The 14558-nt window shown below is 38.2% G+C and overlaps 1 protein-coding gene and 18 non-coding genes across 21 annotated transcripts in view; 1 reads left to right on the forward strand and 18 right to left on the reverse strand.

The window, feature by feature from the left end:
• Window positions 1-14558, forward strand: part of LOC142341565 (dynein axonemal heavy chain 7-like) — a 193840-nt gene that overhangs the window by 124815 nt on the left and 54467 nt on the right. The window lies entirely within an intron of this gene.
• Trnar-ucu (transfer RNA arginine (anticodon UCU)) lies at window positions 212-284 on the reverse strand. Its single transcript has one exon. It is a non-coding gene; the product is annotated as a tRNA-Arg (tRNA).
• On the reverse strand, window positions 992-1064 carry Trnar-ucu (transfer RNA arginine (anticodon UCU)). Its single transcript has one exon. It is a non-coding gene; the product is annotated as a tRNA-Arg (tRNA).
• On the reverse strand, window positions 1762-1834 carry Trnar-ucu (transfer RNA arginine (anticodon UCU)). The gene has a single exon. It is a non-coding gene; the product is annotated as a tRNA-Arg (tRNA).
• Trnar-ucu (transfer RNA arginine (anticodon UCU)) lies at window positions 2532-2604 on the reverse strand. The gene has a single exon. It is a non-coding gene; the product is annotated as a tRNA-Arg (tRNA).
• On the reverse strand, window positions 3307-3379 carry Trnar-ucu (transfer RNA arginine (anticodon UCU)). Its single transcript has one exon. It is a non-coding gene; the product is annotated as a tRNA-Arg (tRNA).
• Trnar-ucu (transfer RNA arginine (anticodon UCU)) lies at window positions 4085-4157 on the reverse strand. The gene has a single exon. It is a non-coding gene; the product is annotated as a tRNA-Arg (tRNA).
• Trnar-ucu (transfer RNA arginine (anticodon UCU)) lies at window positions 4861-4933 on the reverse strand. Its single transcript has one exon. It is a non-coding gene; the product is annotated as a tRNA-Arg (tRNA).
• On the reverse strand, window positions 5639-5711 carry Trnar-ucu (transfer RNA arginine (anticodon UCU)). Its single transcript has one exon. It is a non-coding gene; the product is annotated as a tRNA-Arg (tRNA).
• Window positions 6417-6489, reverse strand: Trnar-ucu (transfer RNA arginine (anticodon UCU)). The gene has a single exon. It is a non-coding gene; the product is annotated as a tRNA-Arg (tRNA).
• On the reverse strand, window positions 7195-7267 carry Trnar-ucu (transfer RNA arginine (anticodon UCU)). Its single transcript has one exon. It is a non-coding gene; the product is annotated as a tRNA-Arg (tRNA).
• Trnar-ucu (transfer RNA arginine (anticodon UCU)) lies at window positions 7973-8045 on the reverse strand. The gene has a single exon. It is a non-coding gene; the product is annotated as a tRNA-Arg (tRNA).
• On the reverse strand, window positions 8751-8823 carry Trnar-ucu (transfer RNA arginine (anticodon UCU)). The gene has a single exon. It is a non-coding gene; the product is annotated as a tRNA-Arg (tRNA).
• Window positions 9530-9602, reverse strand: Trnar-ucu (transfer RNA arginine (anticodon UCU)). The gene has a single exon. It is a non-coding gene; the product is annotated as a tRNA-Arg (tRNA).
• On the reverse strand, window positions 10308-10380 carry Trnar-ucu (transfer RNA arginine (anticodon UCU)). The gene has a single exon. It is a non-coding gene; the product is annotated as a tRNA-Arg (tRNA).
• On the reverse strand, window positions 11085-11157 carry Trnar-ucu (transfer RNA arginine (anticodon UCU)). The gene has a single exon. It is a non-coding gene; the product is annotated as a tRNA-Arg (tRNA).
• Window positions 12637-12709, reverse strand: Trnai-uau (transfer RNA isoleucine (anticodon UAU)). The gene has a single exon. It is a non-coding gene; the product is annotated as a tRNA-Ile (tRNA).
• Trnar-ucu (transfer RNA arginine (anticodon UCU)) lies at window positions 13414-13486 on the reverse strand. Its single transcript has one exon. It is a non-coding gene; the product is annotated as a tRNA-Arg (tRNA).
• On the reverse strand, window positions 14193-14265 carry Trnar-ucu (transfer RNA arginine (anticodon UCU)). Its single transcript has one exon. It is a non-coding gene; the product is annotated as a tRNA-Arg (tRNA).

A 14558-nucleotide genomic window follows, 5' to 3' on the forward strand; every position in this document is an offset into this window, starting at 1 on the left:
TCAAACACGGTTATCTTGTTTTCTCAATCCTATGTTAGGGTTTTTGTTATTGTCTGAACTTCATGTGGTATTGCTGTATTAATGGAGTGAACAAATATTAATTTTTTATTCTTCATCTTTGTGAGATATAAATATGTTGAAAGAATTACGATGTATCCAGATTGAAGTTTTCTGATTTTGCTTTCTTTGTGTACCAAAACGAACTTTGTTTCATCCTCGGCGGGATTCGAACCCGCGACCTCTGGATTAGAAGTCCAGCGCGCTATCCACTGCGCTACGAGGACTCGAATTAGGGATCGTTTTTTTGCTGATCTTTTATTTCATCAAAGACTTTTGTTATGTATTGTCAATCCTGTTTTAGGGCATCTGTTATTTTCTCATTTTTTTTGCGCTGCTCCTGTAATAATGAAGCGAACGAAGGTTATTTTTTTGTTTTTAATCTTTGTTGGTGAGTTGAAAATTCGTAACACAATTCTCATGTATCAAGTTTAAAGTTTTTTCCTTTGCTTCATTACGTACTAAAAAGTGATTTGTATCGTCTTACGTAGGATTCGAACCCGCGACATCTGGATCAGAAGTCCATCGCGCTATCCACTGTAATTCTGACAATTCCAGTCTGAAGTTGTGTCATTTTCAAATAATTGTGTGCCAAAACTTCTTTCTATCCTCCTCGGAGGGTATTGAAACCTCGACTTCTTGCGTAGAGGCCCTGAGCGCTATGCACTGCGCTACTCGGACTTGCATTAGGACGCGTTTTTTGCTGACCTTTTCTCCTTTTCATCAAACACGATTATCTTGTTTTCTCAATCCTATGTTAGGGTTTTTGTTATTGTCTGAACTTCATGTGGTATTGCTGTATTAATGGAGTGAACAAATATTAATTTTTTATTTTTCATCTTTGTGAGATATAAATATGTTGAAAGAATTACGATGTATCCAGATTGAAGTTTTCTGATTTTGCTTTCTTTGTGTACCAAAAGGAACTTTGTTTCATCCTCGGCGGGATTCGAACCCGCGCCCTCTGGATTAGAAGTCCAGCGCGCTATCCACTGCGCTACGAGGACTCGAAATAGGGATCGTTTTTTGCTGATCTTTTATTTCATCAAAGACTTTTGTTATGTATTGTCAATCCTGTTTTAGGGCATCTGCTATTTTCTTATTTTTTTGCGCTGCTCCTCTAATAACGAATCGAACGAAGGTTATTTTTTTGTTTTTAATCTTTGTTGGTGAGTTGAAAATTCGTAACACAATTCTCATGTATCAAGTTTAAAGTTTTTTCCTTTGCTTCATTACGCACTAAAAAGTGATTTGTATCGTCTTACGTAGGATTCGAACCCGCGACATCTGGATCAGAATCCATCGCGCTATCCACTGTAATTCTGACAATTCCAGTCTGAAGTTTTGTCATTTTCAAATAATTTTGTGCCAAAAGTTCTTTCTATCCTCCTCGGAGGGTATTGAAACCGACTTCTTGCGTAGAGGCCCTGAGCGCTATGCACTGCGCTACTCGGACTTGCATTAGGACGCGTTTTTTGCTGACTTTTTCTCCTTTTCATCAAACACGGTTATCTTGTTTTCTCAATCCTATGTTAGGGTTTTTGTTATTGTCTGAACTTCATGTGGTATTGATGTATTAATGGAGTGAACAAATATTAATTTTTTTCATCTTTGTGAGATATAATTATGTTGAAAGAATTACGATGTATCCAGATTGAAGTTTTCTGATTTTGCTTTTTTTGTGTACCAAAAAGAACTTTGTTTCATCCTCGGCGGGATTCGAACCCGCGACCTCTGGATTAGAAGTCCAGCGCGCTATCCACTGCGCTACGAGGACTCGAATTAGGGACCGTTTTTTTGCTGATCTTTTATTTCATCAAAGACTTTTGTTATGTATTGTCAATCCTGTTTTAGGGCATCTGCTATTTTCTCATTTTTTTGCGCTGCTCCTCTAATAACGAAGCGAACGAAGGTTATTTTTTTGTTTTAATCTTTGTTGATGAGTTGAAAATTCGTAACACAATTCTCATGTATCATGTTTAAAGTTTTTTCCTTTGCTTCATTACGTACTAAAAAGTGATTTGTATCGTCGTACGTAGGATTCGAACCCGCGACATCTGGATCAGAATCCATCGCGCTATCCACTGTAATTCTGACAATTCCAGTCTGAAGTTTTGTCATTTTCAAATAATTTTGTGCCAAAAGTTCTTTCTATCCTCCTCGGAGGGTATTGAAACCGACTTCTTGCGTAGAGGCCCTGAGCGCTATGCACTGCGCTACTCGGACTTGCATTAGGACGCGTTTTTTGCTGACTTTTTCTCCTTTTCATCAAACACGGTTATCTTGTTTTCTCAATCCTATGTTAGGGTTTTTGTTATTGTCTGAACTTCATGTGGTATTGATGTATTAATGGAGTGAACAAATATTAATTTTTTTCATCTTTGTGAGATATAATTATGTTGAAAGAATTACGATGTATCCAGATTGAAGTTTTCTGATTTTGCTTTTTTTGTGTACCAAAAAGAACTTTGTTTCATCCTCGGCGGGATTCGAACCCGCGACCTCTGGATTAGAAGTCCAGCGCGCTATCCACTGCGCTACGAGGACTCGAATTAGGGACCGTTTTTTTGCTGATCTTTTATTTCATCAAAGACTTTTGTTATGTATTGTCAATCCTGTTTTAGGGCATCTGCTATTTTCTCATTTTTTTGCGCTGCTCCTCTAATAACGAAGCGAACGAAGGTTATTTTTTTGTTTTAATCTTTGTTGATGAGTTGAAAATTCGTAACACAATTCTCATGTATCATGTTTAAAGTTTTTTCCTTTGCTTCATTACGTACTAAAAAGTGATTTGTATCGTCGTACGTAGGATTCGAACCCGCGACATCTGGATCAGAAGTCCATCGCGCTATCCACTGGAATTCTTATAATTCCAGTCTGAAGTTCTGTCATTTTGAAATAATTGTGCGCCAAATGTACTTTCTATCCTCCTCGGCGGGAATTGAAACCTCGACGTCTTGCGTAGAGGTCCTGAGCGCTATGCAGTGCGCTACTAGGACTTGCATTATGACGCGTTTTTTGCTGACCCTTTCTCCTTTTCATCAAACACGGTTATCTTGTTTTCTCAATCCTATGTTAGGGTTTTTGTTATTGTCTGAATTTCATGTGGTATTGCTGTATTAATGGAGTGAACAAATATTAATTTTTTTTTCATCTTTGTGAGATATAATTATGTTGAAAGAATTACGATGTATCCAGATTGAAGTTTTCTGATTTTGCTTTCTTTGTGTACCAAAAAGAACTTTGTTTCATCCTCGGCTGGATTCGAACCCGCGACCTCTGGATTAGAAGTCCAGCGCGCTATCCTCTGCGCTACGAGGACTCGAATTAGGGACCGTTTTTTTGCTGATCTTTTATTTCATCAAAGACTTTTGTTATGTATTGTCAATCCTGTGTTAGGGCATCTGCTATTTTCTCATTTTTTTGCGCTGCTCCTCTAATAACGAAGCGAACGAAGGTTGTTTTTTTGTTTTAATCTTTGTTGGTGAGTTGAAAATTCGTAACACAATTCTCATGTATCATGTTTAAAGTTTTTTCCTTTGCTTCATTACGTACTAAAAAGTGATTTGTATCGTCGTACGTAGGATTCGAACCCGCGACATCTGGATCAGAAGTCCATCGCGCTATCCACTGTAATTCTGACAATTCCAGTCTGAAGTTTTGTCATTTTCAAATAATTGTGTCCCAAAAGTTCTTTCTATCCTCCTCGGAGGGTATTGAAACCTCGACTGCTTGCGTAGAGGCCCTGAGCGCTATGCACTGCGCTACTCGGACTTGCATTAGGACGCGTTTTTTGCTGACCTTTTCTCCTTTTCATCAAACACGGTTATCTTGTTTTCTCAATCCTATGTTAGGGTTTTTGTTATTGTCTGAACTTCATGTGGTATTGTTGTATTAATGGAGTGAACAAATATTATTTTTTTATTTTTCATCTTTGTGAGATATAAATATGTTGAAAGAATTACGATGTATCCAGATTGAAGTTTTCTGATTTTGCTTTCTTTGTGTACCAAAAAGAACTTTGTTTCATCCTCGGCGGGATTCGAACCCGCGACCTCTGGATTAGAAGTCCAGCGCGCTATCCACTGCGCTACGAGGACTCGAATTAGGGACCGTTGTTTTGCTGATCTTTTATTTCATCAAAGACTTTTGTTATGTATTGTCAATCCTGTTTTAGGGCATCTGCTATTTTCTCAATTTTTTGCGCTGCTCCTCTAATAACGAAGCGAACGAAGGTTATTTTTTTGTTTTCAATCTTTGTTGGTGAGTTGAAAATTCGTAACACAATTCTCATGTATCAAGTTTAAAGTTTTTTCCTTTGCTTCATTACGTACTAAAAAGTGATTTGTATCGTCGTACGTAGGATTCGAACCCGCGACATTTGGATCAGAAGTCCATCGCGCTATCCACTGGAATTCTTATAATTCCAGTCTGAAGTTCTGTCGTTTTGAAATAATTGTGTGCCAAATGTACTTTCTATCCTCCTCGGCGGGAATTGAAACCTCGACGTCTTGCGTAGAGGTCCTGAGCGCTATGCAGTGCGCTACTAGGACTTGCATTAGGACGCGTTTTTTGCTGACCCTTTCTCCTTTTCATCAAACACGGTTATCTTGTTTTCTCAATCCTATGTTAGGGTTTTTGTTATTGTCTGAACTTCATGTGGTATTGCTGTATTAATGGAGTGAACAAATATTAATTTTTTTTTCATCTTTGTGAGATTTAATTATGTTGAAAGAATTACGATGTATCCAGATTGAAGTTTTCTGATTTTGCTTTCTTTGTGTACCAAAAAGAACTTTGTTTCATCCTCGGCGGGATTCGAACCCGCGACCTCTGGATTAGAAGTCCAGCGCGCTATCCACTGCGCTACGAGGACTCGAATTAGGGACCGTTGTTTTGCTGATCTTTTATTTCATCAAAGACTTTTGTTATGTATTGTCAATCCTGTGTTAGGGCATCTGCTATTTTCTCATTTTTTTGCGCTGCTCCTCTAATAACGAAGCGAACGAAGGTTGTTTTTTTGTTTTAATCTTTGTTGGTGAGTTGAAAATTCGTAACACAATTCTCATGTATCATGTTTAAAGTTTTTTCCTTTGCTTCATTACGTACTAAAAAGTGATTTGTATCGTCGTACGTAGGATTCGAACCCGCGACATCTGGATCAGAAGTCCATCGCGCTATCCACTGTAATTCTGACAATTCCAGTCTGAAGTTTTGTCATTTTCAAATAATTGTGTCCCAAAAGTTCTTTCTATCCTCCTCGGAGGGTATTGAAACCTCGACTGCTTGCGTAGAGGCCCTGAGCGCTATGCACTGCGCTACTCGGACTTGCATTAGGACGCGTTTTTTGCTGACCTTTTCTCCTTTTCATCAAACACGGTTATCTTGTTTTCTCAATCCTATGTTAGGGTTTTTGTTATTGTCTGAACTTCATGTGGTATTGTTGTATTAATGGAGTGAACAAATATTATTTTTTTATTTTTCATCTTTGTGAGATATAAATATGTTGAAAGAATTACGATGTATCCAGATTGAAGTTTTCTGATTTTGCTTTCTTTGTGTACCAAAAAGAACTTTGTTTCATCCTCGGCGGGATTCGAACCCGCGACCTCTGGATTAGAAGTCCAGCGCGCTATCCACTGCGCTACGAGGACTCGAATTAGGGACCGTTGTTTTGCTGATCTTTTATTTCATCAAAGACTTTTGTTATGTATTGTCAATCCTGTTTTAGTGCATCTGCTATTTTCTCATTTTTTTGCGCTGCTCCTCTAATAACGAAGCGAACGAAGGTTATTTTTTTGTTTTCAATCTTTGTTGGTGAGTTGAAAATTCGTAACACAATTCTCATGTATCAAGTTTAAAGTTTTTTCCTTTGCTTCATTACGTACTAAAAAGTGATTTGTATCGTCGTACGTAGGATTCGAACCCGCGACATCTGGATCAGAAGTCCATCGCGCTATCCACTGTAATTCTGATAATTCCAGTCTGAAGTTTTGTCATTTTAAATTAATTGTGCGCCAAAAGTTCTTTCTATCCTCCTCGGAGGGTATTGAAACCTCAACTTCTTGCGTAGAGGCCCTGAACGCTATGCACTGCGCTACTGGGACTTGCATTAGGACGCGTTTTTTGCTGACCTTTTCTCCTTTTCATCAAACACGGTCATCTTGTTTTCTCAATCCTATGTTAGGCCTTTGTTATTGTCTGAACTTCATGTTGTATTGCTGTATTAATGGAGTGAACAAATGTTAATTTTTTATTTTTCATCTTTGTGAGATAAAAATATGTTGAAAGAATTACGATGTATCCAGATTGAAGTTTTCTGATTTTGCTTTCTTTGTGTACCAAAAAGAACTTTGTTTCATCCTCGGCGGGATTCGAACCCGCGACCTCTGGATTAGAAGTCCAGCGCGCTATCCACTGCGCTACGAGGACTCGAATTAGGGACCGTTGTTTTGCTGATCTTTTATTTCATCAAAGACTTTTGTTATGTATTGTCAATCCTGTGTTAGGGCATCTGCTATTTTCTCATTTTTTTGCGCTGCTCCTCTAATAACGAAGCGAACGAAGGTTGTTTTTTTGTTTTAATCTTTGTTGGTGAGTTGAAAATTCGTAACACAATTCTCATGTATCATGTTTAAAGTTTTTTCCTTTGCTTCATTACGTACTAAAAAGTGATTTGTATCGTCGTACGTAGGATTCGAACCCGCGACATCTGGATCAGAAGTCCATCGCGCTATCCACTGTAATTCTGACAATTCCAGTCTGAAGTTTTGTCATTTTCAAATAATTGTGTCCCAAAAGTTCTTTCTATCCTCCTCGGAGGGTATTGAAACCTCGACTGCTTGCGTAGAGGCCCTGAGCGCTATGCACTGCGCTACTCGGACTTGCATTAGGACGCGTTTTTTGCTGACCTTTTCTCCTTTTCATCAAACACGGTTATCTTGTTTTCTCAATCCTATGTTAGGGTTTTTGTTATTGTCTGAACTTCATGTGGTATTGTTGTATTAATGGAGTGAACAAATATTATTTTTTTATTTTTCATCTTTGTGAGATATAAATATGTTGAAAGAATTACGATGTATCCAGATTGAAGTTTTCTGATTTTGCTTTCTTTGTGTACCAAAAAGAACTTTGTTTCATCCTCGGCGGGATTCGAACCCGCGACCTCTGGATTAGAAGTCCAGCGCGCTATCCACTGCGCTACGAGGACTCGAATTAGGGACCGTTGTTTTGCTGATCTTTTATTTCATCAAAGACTTTTGTTATGTATTGTCAATCCTGTGTTAGGGCATCTGCTATTTTCTCATTTTTTTGCGCTGCTCCTCTAATAACGAAGCGAACGAAGGTTGTTTTTTTGTTTTAATCTTTGTTGGTGAGTTGAAAATTCGTAACACAATTCTCATGTATCATGTTTAAAGTTTTTTCCTTTGCTTCATTACGTACTAAAAAGTGATTTGTATCGTCGTACGTAGGATTCGAACCCGCGACATCTGGATCAGAAGTCCATCGCGCTATCCACTGTAATTCTGACAATTCCAGTCTGAAGTTTTGTCATTTTCAAATAATTGTGTCCCAAAAGTTCTTTCTATCCTCCTCGGAGGGTATTGAAACCTCGACTGCTTGCGTAGAGGCCCTGAGCGCTATGCACTGCGCTACTCGGACTTGCATTAGGACGCGTTTTTTGCTGACCTTTTCTCCTTTTCATCAAACACGGTTATCTTGTTTTCTCAATCCTATGTTAGGGTTTTTGTTATTGTCTGAACTTCATGTGGTATTGTTGTATTAATGGAGTGAACAAATATTATTTTTTTATTTTTCATCTTTGTGAGATATAAATATGTTGAAAGAATTACGATGTATCCAGATTGAAGTTTTCTGATTTTGCTTTCTTTGTGTACCAAAAAGAACTTTGTTTCATCCTCGGCGGGATTCGAACCCGCGACCTCTGGATTAGAAGTCCAGCGCGCTATCCACTGCGCTACGAGGACTCGAATTAGGGACCGTTGTTTTGCTGATCTTTTATTTCATCAAAGACTTTTGTTATGTATTGTCAATCCTGTTTTAGGGCATCTGCTATTTTCTCATTTTTTTGCGCTGCTCCTCTAATAACGAAGCGAACGAAGGTTATTTTTTTGTTTTCAATCTTTGTTGGTGAGTTGAAAATTCGTAACACAATTCTCATGTATCAAGTTTAAAGTTTTTTCCTTTGCTTCATTACGTACTAAAAAGTGATTTGTATCGTCGTACGTAGGATTCGAACCCGCGACATCTGGATCAGAAGTCCATCGCGCTATCCACTGTAATTCTGATAATTCCAGTCTGAAGTTTTGTCATTTTAAATTAATTGTGCGCCAAAAGTTCTTTCTATCCTCCTCGGAGGGTATTGAAACCTCAACTTCTTGCGTAGAGGCCCTGAGCGCTATGCACTGCGCTACTGGGACTTGCATTAGGACGCGTTTTTTGCTGACCTTTTCTCCCTTTCATCAAACACGGTCATCTTGTTTTCTCAATCCTATGTTAGGCCTTTGTTATTGTCTGAACTTCATGCTGTATTGCTGTATTAATGGAGTGAACAAATGTTAATTTTTTATTTTTCATCTTTGTGAGATAAAAATATGTTGAAAGAATTACGATGTATCCAGATTGAAGTTTTCTGATTTTGCTTTCTTTGTGTACCAAAAAGAACTTTGTTTCATCCTCGGCGGGATTCGAACCCGCGACCTCTGGATTAGAAGTCCAGCGCGCTATCCACCGCGCTACGAGGACTCGAATTAGGGACCGTTGTTTTGCTGATCTTTTATTTCATCAAAGACTTTTGTTATGTATTGTCAATCCTGTTTTAGGGCATCTGCTATTTTCTCATTTTTTTGCGCTGCTCCTCTAATAACGAAGCGAACGAAGGTTATTTCTTTTGTTTTTAATCTTTGTTGGTGAGTTGAAAATTCGTAACACAATTCCCATGTATCAAGTTTAAAGTTTTTTCCTTTGCTTCATCACGTACTAAAAAGTGATTTGTATCGTCTTACGTAGGATTCGAACCCGCGACATCTGGATCAGAAGTCCATCGCGCTATCCACTGTAATTCTGACAATTCCAGTCTGAAGTTTTGTCATTTTGAAATAATTGTGTGCCAAAATTTCTTTCTGTCCTCCTCGGAGGGTATTGAAACCTCGACTTCTTGCGTAGAGGCCCTGAGCGCTATGCACTGCGCTACTGGGACTTGCATTAGGACGAGTTTTTTGCTGACCTTTTCTCCCTTTCATCAAACACGGTCATCTTGTTTTCTCAATCCTATGTTAGGCCTTTGTTATTGTCTGAACTTCATGTTGTATTGCTGTATTAATGGAGTGAACAAATGTTAATTTTTTATTTTTCATCTTTGTGAGATATAAATATGTTGAAAGAATTACGATGTATCCAGATTGAAGTTTTCTGATTTTGCTTTCTTTGTGTACCAAAAAGAACTTTGTTTCATCCTCGGCGGGATTCGAACCCGCGCCCTCTGGATTAGAAGTCCAGCGCGCTATCCACTGCGCTACGAGGACTCGAATTAGGGACCGTTGTTTTGCTGATCTTTTATTTCATCAAAGACTTTTGTTATGTATTGTCAATCCTGTTTTAGGGCATCTGCTATTTTCTCATTTTTTTGCGCTGCTCCTCTAATAACGAAGCGAACGAAGGTTATTTTTTGTTTTCAATCTTTGTTGGTGAGTTGAAAATTCGTAACACAATTCTCATGTATCAAGTTTAAGTTTTTTTCCTTTGCTTCATTACGTACTAAAAAGTGATTTGTATCGTCGTACGTAGGATTCGAGCCCGCGACATCTGGATCAGAAGTCCATCGCGCTATCCACTGTAATTCTGATAATTCCAGTCTGAAGTTTTGTTATTTTCAAATAATTGTGTGCCAAAAGTTCTTTCTATCCTCCTCGGAGGGTATTGAAACCTCGAGTTCTTGCGTAGAGGCCCTGAGCGCTATGCACTGCGCTACTCGGACTTGCATTAGGACGCGTTTTTTGCTGACCTTTTCTCCTTTTCATCAAACACGGTTATCTTGTTTTCTCAATCCTATGTTAGGGTTTTTGTTATTGTCTGAACTTCATGTGGTATTGCTGTATTAATGGAGTGAACAAATATTAATTTTTTATTTTTCATCTTTGTGAGATATAAATATGTTGAAAGAATTACGATGTATCCAGATTGAAGTTTTCTGATTTTGCTTTCTTTGTGTACCAAAAAGAACTTTGTTTCATCCTCGGCGGGATTCGAACCCTCGACCTCTGGATTAGAAGTCCAGCGCGCTATCCACTGCGCTACGAGGACTCGAATTAGGGACCGTTGTTTTGCTGATCTTTTATTTCATCAAAGACTTTTGTTATGTATTGTCAATCCTGTTTTTGGGCATCTGCTATTTTCTCATTTTTTGCGATGCTCCTCTAATAACGAAGCGAACGAAGGTTTTTTTTGTTTTTAATCTTTGTTGGTGAGTTGAAAATTCGTAACACAATTCTCATGTATCAAGTTTAATCTTTTTTCCTTTGCTTCATTACGTACTAAAAAAGTGATTTGTGTCGTCGTACGTAGGATTCGAACCCGCGACATCTGGATCAGAAATCCATCGCGCTATCCACTGTAATTCTGACTATTCCAGTCTGAAGTTTTGTTATTTTCAAATAATTGTGTGCCAAAAGTTCTTTCTATCCTCCTCGGAGGGTATTGAAACCTCGAGTTCTTGCGTAGAGGCCCTGAGCGCTATGCACTGCGCTACTCGGACTTGCATTAGGACGCGTTTTTTGCTGACCTTTTCTCCTTTTCATCAAACACGGTTATCTTGTTTTCTCAATCCTATGTTAGGGTTTTTGTTATTGTCTGAACTTCATGTGGTATTGCTGTATTAATGGAGTGAACAAATATTAATTTTTTATTTTTCATCTTTGTGAGATATAAATATGTTGAAAGAATTACGATGTATCCAGATTGAAGTTTTCTGATTTTGCTTTCTTTGTGTACCAAAAAGAACTTTGTTTCATCCTCGGCGGGATTCGAACCCGCGACCTCTGGATTAGAAGTCCAGCGCGCTATCCACTGCTCTACGAGGACTCGAATTAGGGACCGTTTTTTTGCTGATCTTTTATTTCATCAGACTTTTGTTATGTATTTTCAATCCTGTTTTTGGGCATCTGCTATTTTCTCATTTTTTGCGATGCTCCTCTAATAACGAAGCGAACGAAGGTTTTTTTGTTTTTAATCTTTGTTGGTGAGTTGAAAATTCGTAACACAATTCTCATGTATCAAGTTTAATGTTTTTTCCTTTGCTTCATTACGTACTAAAAAAGTGATTTGTGTTGTCGTACGTAGGATTCGAACCCGCGACATCTGGATCAGAAATCCATCGCGCTATCCACTGTAATTCTGACTATTCCAGTCTGAAGTTTTGTCATTTTCAAATAATTGTGTGCCAAAAGTTCTTTCTATCCTCCTCGGAGGGTATTGAAACCTCGACTTCTTGCGTAGAGGCCCTGAGCGCTATGCACTGCGCTACTGGAACTTGCATTAGGGCGCGTTTTTTGCTGACCTTTTCTCTTTTTCATCAAACACGGTTATCTTTTTTTCTCAATCCTATGTTAGGGCTTTTGTTATTGTCTGAACTTCATGTGGTATTGCTGTATTAATGGAGTGAACAAATGTTAATTTTTAGTTTTTCATCTTTGTGAGATATAAATATGTTGAAAGAAATACGATGTATCCAGATTGAAGTTTTCTGATTTTGCTTTCTTTGTTTACCAAAAAGAACTTTGTTTCATCCTCTGCGGGATTCGAACACGCGACCTCTGGATTAGAAGTCTGGCTCGCTATCCACTGCGCTACGAGGACTGGAATTAGGGCACGTTTTTTGCTGATCTTTTATTTCATCAAAGACTTTTGTTATGTATTGTCAATCCTGTTTTAGGGCATCTGTTATTTTCTCATTTTTTTGCGCTGCTCCTCTAATAATGAAGCGAACGAAGGTTATTTTTTTTGTTTTTAATCTTTGTTGGTGAGTTGAAATTTCGTAACACAATTCCCATGTATCAAGTTTAAAGTTTTTTCCTTTGCTTCATTACGTACTATAAAAAGATTTGTATCGTCTTACGTAGGATTCGAACCCGCGACATCTGGATCAGAAGTCCATTGCGCTTTCCACTGTAATTCTGACAATTCCAGTCTGAAGTTTTGTCATTTTGAAATAATTGTGTGCCAAAATTTCTTTCTGTCCTCCTCGGAGGGTATTGAAACCTCGACTTCTTGCGTAGAGGCCCTGAGCGCTATGCACTAGGCTACTGGGACTTGCAATAGGACGCGTTTTTTGCTGACCTTTTCTCTTTTTCATCAAACACGGTTATCTTGTACTCTCAATCCTATTTTAGGGCTTTTGTTATTGTCTGAACTTCATGTGGTACTGCTGTATTAATTGAGTGAACAAATGTTAACTTTTGTTTTTCATCTTTGTGAGATATAAATATCTTGAAAGAAGTACTATGTATCCAGATTGAAGTTTTCTGATTTGGCTTTTTTTGTGTACCAAAAAGAACTTTGTTGCATCCTCGACGGGATTCGAACCCGCGCCCTCTGGATTATAAGCCCAGCGCGCTATCCACTGCGCTTCGAGGACTCGAATTAGGGACCTTATTTTGCTGATCTTTTATTTCATCAAAGACTTTTGTTATGTATTGTCAATCCTGTTTTAGGGCATCTGTTATTTTCTCATTTTTTTGCGCTCCTCCTCTAATAACGAAGCGAACGAAGGTTATTTTTTTTTTGTTTTTAATCTTTGTTGGTGAGTTGAAAATTCGTAACAAAATTCTCATGTATCAAGTTTAAAGTTTTTTCCTTTGCTTCATTACGTACTAAAAAGTGATTTGTATCGTCGTACGTAGGATTCGAACCCGCGACATCTGGATCAGAAGTCCATCGCGCTATCCACTGTAATTCTGACAATTCCAGTCTGAAGTTTTGTCATTTTCAAATAATTGTGTGCCAAAAGTTCTTTCTATCCTCCTCGGAGGGTATTGAAACCTCGACTTCTTGCGTAGAGGCCCTGAGCGCTATGCACTGCGCTACTGGAACTTGCATTAGGGCGCGTTTTTTGCTAACTTTTTTTCCTTTTCATCAAACACGGTTATCTTGTTTTCTCAATCCTATGTTAGGGCTTTTGTTATTGTCTGAACTTCATGTGGTATTGCTGTATTAATGGAGTGAACAAATGTTATTTTTTTGTTTTTCATCATTGTGAGATATATGTTGAAAGAATTACGATGTATCCAGATTGAAGTTTTCTGATTTTGCTTTCTTTGTGTACCAAAAAGAACTTTGTTTAATCCTCAGCGGGATTCGAACACGCGACCTCTGGATTAGAAGTCCAACGCGCTATCCACTGCGCTACGAGGACTCGAATTAGGCCACGTTTTTTGCTGATCTTTTATTTCTTCAAAGACTTTTGTTATGTATTGTCAATCCTGTTTTAGGGCATCTGTTATTTTCTCATTTTTTGCGCTGCTCCTCTAATAACGAAGCGAACGAAGGTTATTTTTTTTTGTTTTTAATCTTTGTTGGTGAGTTGAAAATTCCTAACACAATTCTCATGTATCAAGTTTAAAGATTTTTCCTTCGCTTCATTACGTACTAAAAAGTGATTTGTATCGTCGTACGTAGGATTCGAGCCCGCGACATCTGGATCAGAAGTCCATGGCGCTATACACTGTAATTCTGACAATTCCAGTCTGAAGTTTTGTCATTTTGAAATATTTGTGTGCCAAAAGTTCTTTCTATCCTCCTCGGAGGGTATTGAAACATCGACTTCTTGCGTAGAGGTCCTGAGCGCTATGCACTGCGCTACTGGAACTTGCATTAGGGCGCGTTTTTTGCTGACCTTTTCTCCTTTTCATCAAACACGGTTATCTTGTTTTCTCAATCCTATGTTAGGGCTTTTGTTATTGTCTGAACTTCATGTGGTATTGCTGTATTAATGGAGTGAACAAACGTTAATTTTTTGTTTTTCTTCTTTGTGAGATATAAATATGTTGAAAGAATTACGATGTATCCAGATTGAAGTTCTCCGATTTTGCTTTCTTTGTGTACCAAAAAGAACTTTGTTTTATCCTCAGCGGGATTCGAACCCGCGACCTCTGGATTAGAAGTCCAACGCGCTATCCACTGCGCTACGAGGACTCGAATTAGGCCACGTTTTTGTTGCTGATCTTTTATTTCTTCAAAGACTTTTGTTATGTATTGTCAATCCTGTTTTAGGGCATCTGTTATTTTCTCATTTTTTGCGCTGCTCCTCTAATAACGAAGCGAACGAAGGTTATTTTTTTGTTTTTAATCTTTGTTGGTGAGTTGAAAATTCCTAACACAATTCTCATGTATCAAGTTTAAAGTTTTTTCCTTCGCTTCATTACGTACTAAAAAGTGATTTGTATCGTCGTACGTAGGATTCGAGCCCGCGACATCTGGATCAGAAG

This window comes from Convolutriloba macropyga, chromosome 6, assembly GCF_964194025.1.
Source record: "Convolutriloba macropyga chromosome 6, txConMacr16.3, whole genome shotgun sequence".
Taxonomy (NCBI): Eukaryota; Metazoa; Xenacoelomorpha; order Acoela; family Convolutidae; genus Convolutriloba; species Convolutriloba macropyga.